The sequence below is a fragment of the Eptatretus burgeri genome, chromosome 9 (genome assembly GCF_056783735.1).
Source record: "Eptatretus burgeri isolate ZD-2024b chromosome 9, Ebu_testis_v1, whole genome shotgun sequence".
Classification (NCBI taxonomy): Eukaryota; Metazoa; Chordata; class Myxini; order Myxiniformes; family Myxinidae; genus Eptatretus; species Eptatretus burgeri.
Genome location: NC_140969.1, coordinates 41,366,656 through 41,377,069, shown reverse-complemented (window position 1 = coordinate 41,377,069; position 10,414 = coordinate 41,366,656). Strand labels below are relative to the sequence as shown.

The 10,414-nt window shown below is 40.8% G+C and overlaps 1 protein-coding gene across 12 annotated transcripts in view; it reads right to left on the bottom strand.

Moving 5' to 3' along the window:
- Nucleotides 1-10,414, bottom strand: part of UNC79 (unc-79 subunit of NALCN channel complex) — a 259,172-nt gene that overhangs the window by 10,004 nt on the left and 238,754 nt on the right. The gene's annotated exons all lie outside the window — the stretch shown is intronic.

The window sequence follows — 10,414 nt, the reverse complement described above, 5'->3', positions numbered from 1 at the left end:
ATATATATATATATATGTATATATATGTATATATATATATGTATATATATATATATATATATATATATATATATATATATATATATATATATATATATATATATATATATATATATATATGTATGTAGTAGATTAATGGGGTTTCTGGGGCACCCATGCAAATGATTGAGGAAAACTATGAATTGATCCCCGAAAACCCCTAAGCAGGCGGATAATTCCTCCCATACAAATGTATAGGGAGAACTCTCTGACTCGAGACCCATCAGGACAAAAAGAGAAGTATGGTTTTTCTGCCATACAAGCTCATGTTAAATTGAGACTGTCTCAGGGTCCAAAAAACCTCATACAAATTAATAGGGGAAGTTTTCTTGATCAAGGCTTATTTGGTCAAAAGAGGAGAATGATTTTCTCTCCCCCTCGGACTCTTACTCCACTCAAAGAGTGAGCCAACGAATATTTGATCATGTTCTATTTGAGATAATAAATTAATTTTCCTATTACATTCATCACTATCGAGTATGTTCACAAATATTATTTTAGAACTTTGTTCTTGGTCTAAATATCTTTGTTGAGCAGAAATAAAATGATAAACTTCTCTTCATGTTCTTGTTTGGCCACCTCCTGAGCCTCAGATTATTTTTTGTGTAAGCCACGCCCACTTTTCATAAGGCCCGCCCACGTTTCATAAGCCCCACCCATTTTTCACGAGGTATTTTCATAAGCCACGCCCACTTTCCCTAACTCGCGCCCACTTTTACTAAACCCCGCCCACTTTTCATGAGGTATTTTTATAAGCTCCGTGCACTTTTACTAAGCCCCACCTACTCTTACATAATTTCCAGTTAATCTCTGGCTCACAAAGAATTCACTAGAAAATTCTAGAATGTTATGTTTTTGAAACATTTCCCAAGGAAGGCTTGCCTGGGCTTGCCTGGGAAAGCCTGGGTTGCCCAGGGAAACCATGCCCACCAGTCTTTCTGTATAAAAGCTTCAACCCAGACTCCATTTTAAACATTTTTTACTGACTATGGAGTGCTGTGCTGACCTTGGAGTTCCTTGGAGTTCTACTACTTGTATGGAACTAAACCTTCAAGTTGATGAACTGGATTCAAACCTCTTATCTGTTGAGGTAAGATTTTATTTTCCTATTTACAGTTTGATTTAAGCATCGACTCATTTAATAATTAAATCACTGAATTAATACATTATTATTTTCTCTCACAGGAAATTGTATCTGAAATACAAAATGAAAATACCGATTTTGCCACAACTTGGGGTGAAATTGTTGGCTTGGCTGAAGACCTTGTGAGTGACCAAGACCCACATAATAAGCGAGACCTTGAGTGGGATGATTTTGGAGTTCCTTGGAGTTCTACTACTTGTATGGAACTAAACCTTCAAGTTGATGAACTGGATTCAAACCTCTTATCTGTTGAGGTAAGATTATATTTTCCTATTTACAAAGTTTGATTGAAGCATAGACTCATTTAATAATTAAATCACTTAATTAATCCATTATTATTTTCTCTCACAGGAAATTGTATCTGAAATACAAAATGAAAATACTGCTTTTGCTACAACTTGGGGCGAAATTGTTGGCTTGGTTGAAGACCTTGTGAGCGACCAAGACCCACAGAACGAGCTCGACCTTGATGGCCCAACCAAAGAGTTATACCTTGGAGACCAGCAAAATCCTGAAAGAGAGTTTTGCAACAATAGTACTCATTGTGAGTTATCAAGACAATACCCACTGAACAAGTTATACCTTGATGAGCCAGAATACAAGTTTTACCTTGGAGACTCACAAATTTTGAAAAAAATCAGTAAATGAGTTCTGCCTTGATGGTTTAAATAACTACTTTGGAGACTCAGGAAAAGGGTTCTGCCAAGATGGTTCCAAATATGGGGCCTACCTTGGAGACTCACACATTTTGAAAAAAATCAGTAAATGAGTTATCCTTTGTGGTTTTAAATGTGAAACCTACCTTGGAGACTCAGGAAAAGGGTTCTGCCAAGATGGTTCCAAATATGGGGCCTACCTTGGAGACTCACAAATTTTGAAAAAAAATCAGTAAATGAGTTATCCTTGGTGGGTTTAAATGTGAAAACTACCTCGGAGACCTCACAAATTTTGAAAAAAATCAGTAAATGAGTTCTGCCTTGATGATTTAAATAACTACCTTGGAGACTCAGAAAAAGGGTTCTGCCAAGATGGTTCTAAATATGGGGCCTACCTTGGAGACTCACAAATTTTGAAAAAATCAGTAAATGAGTTCTGCCTTGATGGTTTAAATAACTACCTTGGAGACTCAGGAAAAGGGTTTTGCCAAGATGGTTCTAAATATGGGGCCTACCTTGGAGACTCACAAATTTTGAAAAAATCAGTAAATGAGTTCTGCCTTGATGGTTTAAATAACTACCTTGGAGACTCAGGAAAAGGGTTCTGCCAAGATGGTTCTAAATATGGGGCCTACCTTGGAGACTCACAAATTTTGAAAAAATCAGGAAATGAGTTATCCCTTAGAGACTTTGTAAGTTGGTTTTATTTTGGAGACTTGAAATGTGGGTTCTGGTTTGATAACTCACAATGTGATGCATATCTTGGAAACTCAACAGGAATGTGGTTATACCTTGAAGACTTGGAAAGTTGGGTTTATTTTGGAGACTTGAAATGTGGTTTCTACCACTCTTTGGGATCTAAACCTATCGATGTGATTCTTTGTTGGATGGTGCTTGATGAGAGCAATATCAAGAAAGTTCTGGGAAGAAAGTGCAGGAAGGTTCTTACTCCACCTTTCTACTTTATCAAACCTGAAAGCCTTAAAATACAGAATTGGAAGAAAAGAAAAAAAAGAAGAAAAGACATTGTGTTGGGTGAGGGTTGGGGTTGAGATTTTGAATGTGAGGGTTGGGTTGAGATTTTGAATGTGAGGGTTGGGTGGGGATTGAGATTTTGAATGCGAGGGTTGGGGTGGGGGTTTAGATTTTGAATGTGAGGGGGGGGTACGGGTACACACACACACACACACACACACACACACACACACACACACACACACACACACACACACACACACACACACACACACACACACACACACACACCAACAAACAAAAATTAAGCCTTGACTATTCAGTTGAGAATTCTGTGTTTTGGGTTCACAGATCTAAGAACGTCCCCCCTAGACACGCATTATATACGGCAGATGCCACCTGTTATACACCTCGGACTTGGCCCTCGAGTGTCCACAACGGTGTATAGTCGGGGGGGGGGGGAGTGAAGCGGCAACCAATTGCTCCCATGGGTATTATCTGCTTAGTTTTGTCTTTTGTAATTCCTGTGAATAAAAGGAACCTAAAATCTCTTCCCCTTCTAAATCATATACTTTATAAGTCAAAGGAACTGTATTTATCACATCAACAATTTTAAAAAGCTCATTTGTCCACCGCTTTGTATAACCCTTTTCAAAATGAGATTTCCATCTATATATTGTTACGAATTTGGGAATTCGATTGCACACAACATTCAGGTTCCTTCAGTCAGCTATGTCGATAAGTGCTTGTTCCCTGGATAGCTCACCTTTCATTGTTTAAATGTTTAGAAATCGATTAGATGCGCTGCGGATCGATTTAATAGTTAGGGAACGAACAATGGAGACATCCCTCCCCCTCTTCTGCGAAGAGGAAGAACCACCCTGCCGTCCCGTGATTCATGATGTCAACAACTCCCTCCCACTTGTGGTTGAGCGGGGGGATGGATCACGAGGGCATGAGTCACACCGGGCGTAGGGGAGGGGGCGGAGAAGGATAAGGACGAGATCCTTTCTTTGTTCTTGAGGAGTAAGCTTTTTGCTTCGGCAGAGAGTAGTCGCTCAGCAGACCTTCGGGTCCTGTTTGGCTTGGGTTAGGGTTGAGGCCTTCGGAAGCTTTTTGCTTCTGCAGAGGAGTTGTTCAGCAGAGCTTCGGGTCCTGCTTGACTCTGGTTAAGGCCGGAGGCTTTTGAAAGCTTTTTGCTTCAAGCTGCCTTTACTTGTTTGGAAGAAAGTTAAGCCGGTTGCTCGGCTCGAGCTACGAGTGGTGGCTTCTTCTTCTTCTTGGTTCGTGGAGCTCTTTGTTCTCCATTTTGGTTCCCGGCTTGGTGCGACTCGTCGACCTTTTCTTCGAGGTGGTTCCTTGGGGGGAAGCGGCGCATCAACGGGAAGGATCGGCGCCTCATCTCACCAGCACGTGTTGAGAAGCGCGGGAGGATTTGCGGGAGCTCGGGAAGAATCTCGGCTCACGACGATTAGATCCAGCTTGCTCTCGCTGGAGCCCGGGTCCAAACAACTTGAAGACCACACGAGGTGGAGAGGTTCGAGATAGGTTCTGGGTTTCAGCTCACCTGCCCTCCAAGCTGGAGCTCGTTATTAAAGGCCTCTGCCACCATTTCTTGGATGTGTGTGTGTGTGTGTGTGTGCGTACGTGTGTCCGAGGGCCCGTCTATTAAGTAGGAAATTGTTAAGTGCTTCGTGTGCTGTAAATGTTTGCATCGCATTTCGTATAGACGGTCGTAGTTCTTTTGTTGTGCTTTTGTTGCTTATATAATTGCATACATGCTTTATTATAATAAATGTCCTTGTGTGAATGTAAACCTGTTCGTTGCGTCCTCTTCCCTTAATTGAGCTGCCATCTTGCACTCGGAATATAGTTGGTTTTTAAATAGCTGGTAAAGTGATCGGGTCCAATGGGACTGCGTGATAATACCCCGCTCGGTTATCCCAAAAGGAAGCGAGCTGCTTAAGCCGCTCGTTTCCAAGCGGTCCCGTTGAGGTACAATCTCTCGGTAACCTACCCGCGCGAATAATTAGGTAAATCGAAGATTTGGCGATCGGACCCTGTAGCGCGGGTAGAGTGTGGACAAGGTTGTGGTGTGGTTAAAAACACACCCATGGCTGGTTTCCGGCATTGATCCGGAAAGCCGCGACTGGATTGTCCGTTCGGTGGGTGAAGCGACCGCTATTGGTTAGATGCGGTCGTTCGCACGCCGACGGGCGGGAAACCGTAACATTATTCTTACGATATCACCACCTTTGAACTTAGGTTTTCTGACTTTAATCTCTTTTTCATATTTTAATTTTGTAAATGTTTCTCATGGTTTCATATTCGTTGATGTGTAAATCGTGTCATACTTATCCACAATATCCTGAATAAAAGATGACCATTGTTGTGAACCGAGTTGTGTGAATTTTTTATATAGTCTCTCTTTTAAGGTACGATTAAAACGTTCGATAACAACGGCTTTTCCTTCATTAAAGGTACTGTATAATGTAATATTGTTATTTTTTTAGAAAATTCATAAATGTCATGTTATAAAACTCTCTACCTTCATCAGTCCACAATTTTTTAGGTTTTCTCTTACTTTTATTAAATATCCGTTGAAAGGCTAACATAAGAGTATTACCTGTTTTTGTTTTTTAAAGGGACAACCCACGCATATCTACTCCTCAAATCAATAACGGTTAAAGCATACTTGTACCCCTTATCATTATTGAGTTCAATCAAATCAGCAGACCAGATATAAATCAACTTCTTTGGAATAAACCTTCCTTCTCTGAAACTTTGTGAATATTGGTTTATGTAATTCATCAGCCAATTGCTCTTCAATCTTAATGACATCATTAGAGCCTATAAGTTTTTTTGAATTTCCAAGTTTCAATTTCGCACTGATCATCTTTTTCACGATGAACCTATGAACTTTATCTCTCAAGGTTGGATTTCGTATCAGAGATAAATTATACAACATTTCTCCATCGGCTTCATGCTTTTCTTCCAACGTTGTGGTATTCCCATAATCAATATCGTGCCTCATGCACACCTCATCAACCCTATTGATGGGTTTACTCCATGGTTTAGGATTGTCTGCCTCATCTAATCTTTTATCCAAGTTTGTGCCTGGACCACAGAAAGAATATCCCAGTAGATGTAATTCCCCTGGTATTCCAGTAGTTGTAAATTTATTTCCTGATAAAAACTTTTGTATATCTCCTCCACGTTTGTGTTTGGAGATAAATTGACACTTTTTTGAACCACACACCGAACATGTACCTTTTTGTATAACCCTATTATTTTTACTTTTAAAATATGAGATTTTTCAGTATAAGCTTTCTTTTTACATTTGAGAGAATAACTCATTTATTTATGAGAGAAATTCCTACAGAGTGTGAATACCTTTTTAGTTTCCAACACGCACATTTGAATCTTGATTTTTTTTAAAACATAAAGAATCCTTAGAAATGCCTTCACTCTCTCCTCCATTTATTTAAGAAAAAAAATGAAAAACTATAATTAAAGTCAATATCTTGTCCTTGAAAACGATGTCAATCGTCTTGTCGAAAATATTGCTAATAGACTTGTTAATTCTTTGTTTTCCTCCTCGGTGAGTTGAGATTTATTTATTTTCTATAATACCCCCTATCTTTTTTTAATCTCACCAGTTTCCATATTTTTATATTTATTCATTCTCGCTCTTTCCTCCCTCTCCTCCCTCTCCTTCTTCTCTCTCTTCTCTCTTTCCTCCTTCTCTCTCTTCTCTCTCTTCTCCCTCTCCTTCTTCTCTTTCTTCTCCCTTTCCTCCTCTTCCACTCCTTCCTCGTCCCTTGCTATCCTAGAATTGCTTACAATCCATAGAATATCATACATGTATTCATCGGGATTTCTTGTTATTGCTGCTCCCTTTAGGGGTCGCCACAGCGGATCATCTGTATGATCTGCATAGTGATTTGGCACATGTTTTACGCCGGATTCCCTTCCTGCCGCAACCCTGGTCGCCTCTTGCGACACAGGGATATGGTACACCTATTTTAACCGGGGTATACACCGGCCCAGTACACTGGTACTCATTTCGCTGACCTCGGAAGGATGACAGGCTGAGTCAACCCCCTGGTGTATTAATTCAGTGGCCCAACGGGGCTTGAACTCAGGACCTTTTGGATCCCAAGCTGCTGCCCTAACCACTGTGCCAACACCAGGCTCATGGTGATGAATGTAATAGGAAAATTAATTTATTACCTCAAATAAAACATGATCAAATATTCAATGATTCAAATATATTGATGATTCAGATCAAATATCAAATATTAACATCAAATGTTAATATATGAACATATAAAGTGGTGTATGATTATAGTTATTCAAATGTAGTAATACTTAAAATAAAAGTAATAATTAAATAAGTTTGAATAAGGATATTGCATTGCTGTGTTGACTGACTGTCTGGACACAACTTTGAGGTTGTGGGTCCATTGATGTTGAGTAATCTACTGATGTGGACCTGCGGCCGTTGTTGTGGATCCATCGTTTGGAGAGGTTCTGGGCTGAAAGGATCAAAACCTCAATGAAAAATGGTGCCCAGCTGATGATCCGGACAGTTGGGAAATCAGTCAATTGCTAATAAATTAAGGTTATGACTTCAAATAAAATAAATTTTGTAAGTACTTATCAGTACATTGTGTGTGTGTGTGTGTGTGTGTGTGTGTGTGTGTGTGTGTGTGTGTGTGTGTGTGTGTGTGTGTGTGTGTGTGTGTGTGTGTGTGTGTGTGTGTGTGTGTGTGTGTGTTTTGTTATGTGTTGCTTCCTTCTTGGGACTATAGTGCAATAATTGGTCTTTATTTTGATTGCATCCAAGGTCCCCAGATGATGCCACTTTTGCAGGTGAGTTGCAAACCAGGTGATCGTTTGAGAACCTTGGTAGGAAATGAATTATTTGGATTGAATTTTATGTTCCAGATCACTGACCATTTTTTGAAATGACAGATTTGAATATGAAGATGTCGAATCACATGATTGCAGGCAAAAAGAGCTTCAGTACAAAGTGTAGTTATCTGCAAAATGAAGTCTTTCCAAAGAGGTCTAAGTCACTGAGATTTGAAAAACAAGATATGTTGAGGTACACACAATTCATTGGTAGAGCAGGAGAAAGGAACTCATTCAGGAGTGGAAGGATAGCTTCATTGGTGGCATGCTCTTGTCTGCATTTGATTCCCGATGAGGTCATACACACGAGAACAGCCATTTTGATTCAGTGCCACTAAGAAGGTGCTACACCTTGAAGTTTGCCATAATTTGGATTGGGGATGTTAATATATCCTGGCTGCATTTTGGTTGTGGATATTGTTTCATGGATAAAGTTAGACAGAGAGAAAGAAAGACACTGCATGATATTTACAAAAGTCTCAACTATTCGGATTCATGTTTGGCATTGGATGTGTCCAGCAGGACCATGGACTCTGGTATATGTGGGATTTGTAGCAGTTCTGAGTGCAATGGAGTTTGGGTGTCGTGTCACTCCAGGAATCCTGCAGCTCATTGCTCACAACCAAGTACTCATGGTGTCTCCCTATTCGAGCTTAAACCAGCCAAGATGTCTTATTGGAGGTTTAGGACAGGGCAATTTTTATTGCCTTTCATACTGAAAGCATGGAGCTTACAGAAAAGAAAACGGTCAATGTCGATTTTTGTCTTTGAGAAGCTTATCTGTGAGCTTTGAAAGTGAGTTTTTGAGGTCTGGTAATAACGATCCAGAGTCTATTCCTTTCCGGGTGAGAAGTTCAGGTGTTCCAGGAGATGGGCTGGGTAGTTGGCAAGAGGACAGATTGGAGACTGCGAAGTAAATTTGAGAACCCGAGCTTTTTTTGAAGCAAGGAAGCATTGTGGCACTCCACCCCACTGTAAGCTATGCGCATCATCGCTTCAACATTCATGAGGGAGAGCACATTGAGAGAACACATTTATGGCGCACGTAAACAGATTTCACCAGGACTTGGAGAAAGGAGTCAAATGTCAAAGTTCTGATCTAAAGAAAGACATGTTGAGCTACACCCAATGACAAACACGTTTCAAGTCTTCCAGATCAACATTAAGTTTCAATCAGTTATGTTGTTTAGTGAAACAAAGCATTGGAACACAGTGTCGTAACTTAGGACTTGGGGTTTGGATTAAGTCAGCTCATTGCCAAAAAAGCAACAATATATTTCGATACAAGATCGAATGTCTGAGTGTCAGTTTTGCCTCTCCTTTAAAACCATTGGTCACACAAAGCTGAAAATGCTGCCATATTAATTGCCAAAGACACCAAACATAATATATTTGGACATTTTTCTTTTTCATTATTCACATCGATATTGATAAATGTCGATACAAAGCATGTCTATTCAATTTGTAGATGAATATGCAATATGTAGACATCTACCAAGATTGCTGATTAAAAGCATCATGGGATGTTCAGAAGCATTTGCTTTCGAGGGAGGAGGAGGCTATTTGGCCCATCAAACCTGTGCTACATCCACAACACATGATTTCAATCGAACAGTTTATCAAGCGAAACTCATTGGGGATGGGGGTGGAGGGTGGGGATGACAATGGTGGAGCAACCACAGACAACCCAGGTGTTTTATCTACATCATAAGATTCAGTGTCTGTGTTTGCATCTCTTCCCAAACCACTAGTTATACGAGATCCATCTAAAAAGTAACGGGACTGAGCCTGCTGTGTGCTCCACTTACACAACTTGAATGAACGGGTTGTGTCCGTCTTTCACAACATTCCAGCAATATATATGATTGGTGATGGTTGACTGCGCTCATTGTGTGATTTTTTACAGGTCGTGCTTAACACGTTGTCTCGTCTGAGTCGTCTCGCTATGAGTCGTGAGAAAAGAGCCAATCTGAAGTTTCTTGCCAAGCTTGGCTGCACCTTCCGAATCCGAATCCTTTGCAATGCTGCACCTTCCGAAGGTGGTGGTTCATTGTGTGATTTTTCCGAATCCTTTGCAATGCTCCAGCGTCTACGGGGAAGAAACGATGTCATGTACACGTGCATTTGAATGGTACAAGAGGTTTCATAGAGGGATGGGAGAAGGTTGAAGATGATCCACGGTCTGGAAGACCTTCGACGAGCAGAACGGCGGACAACATCAAGCGTGTGAAGCAGATGGTGCACGCAGATCGTCGACTCACGGTGCGGATGATTGCTGAGGAACTTTCAATCAACAAGGACACTGTCTGGAGCATCATCACTGAAAATCTCAATGTGCAAGGTGTGCGCAAAGATGGTCCCCAAGCTGTTGTCCGAGGACCAGAAGCAACAGAGTCACTGTCTGTCAAGACATTATCGAGCACCTCGAGGACGATCCAGACCTGCTCGGGAGAGTCATTACTGGTGATGAATCATGGATATTCGAATACGATCCCGAGACCAAACGGCAGAGGCGTCAGTGGAAAAGTCTGGCATCACCAAGACGAAAGAAAGCAAGGATGTCGAAGTTGAAGGTCAGGGTGATGCTCATTGCGATTTTTGACATCAAGGGCATCGTCCACTTTGAGTTTCTACCACAGGGTCAAACAGTGAATCAATACGTGTACAAGGAGATCCTTCGGTG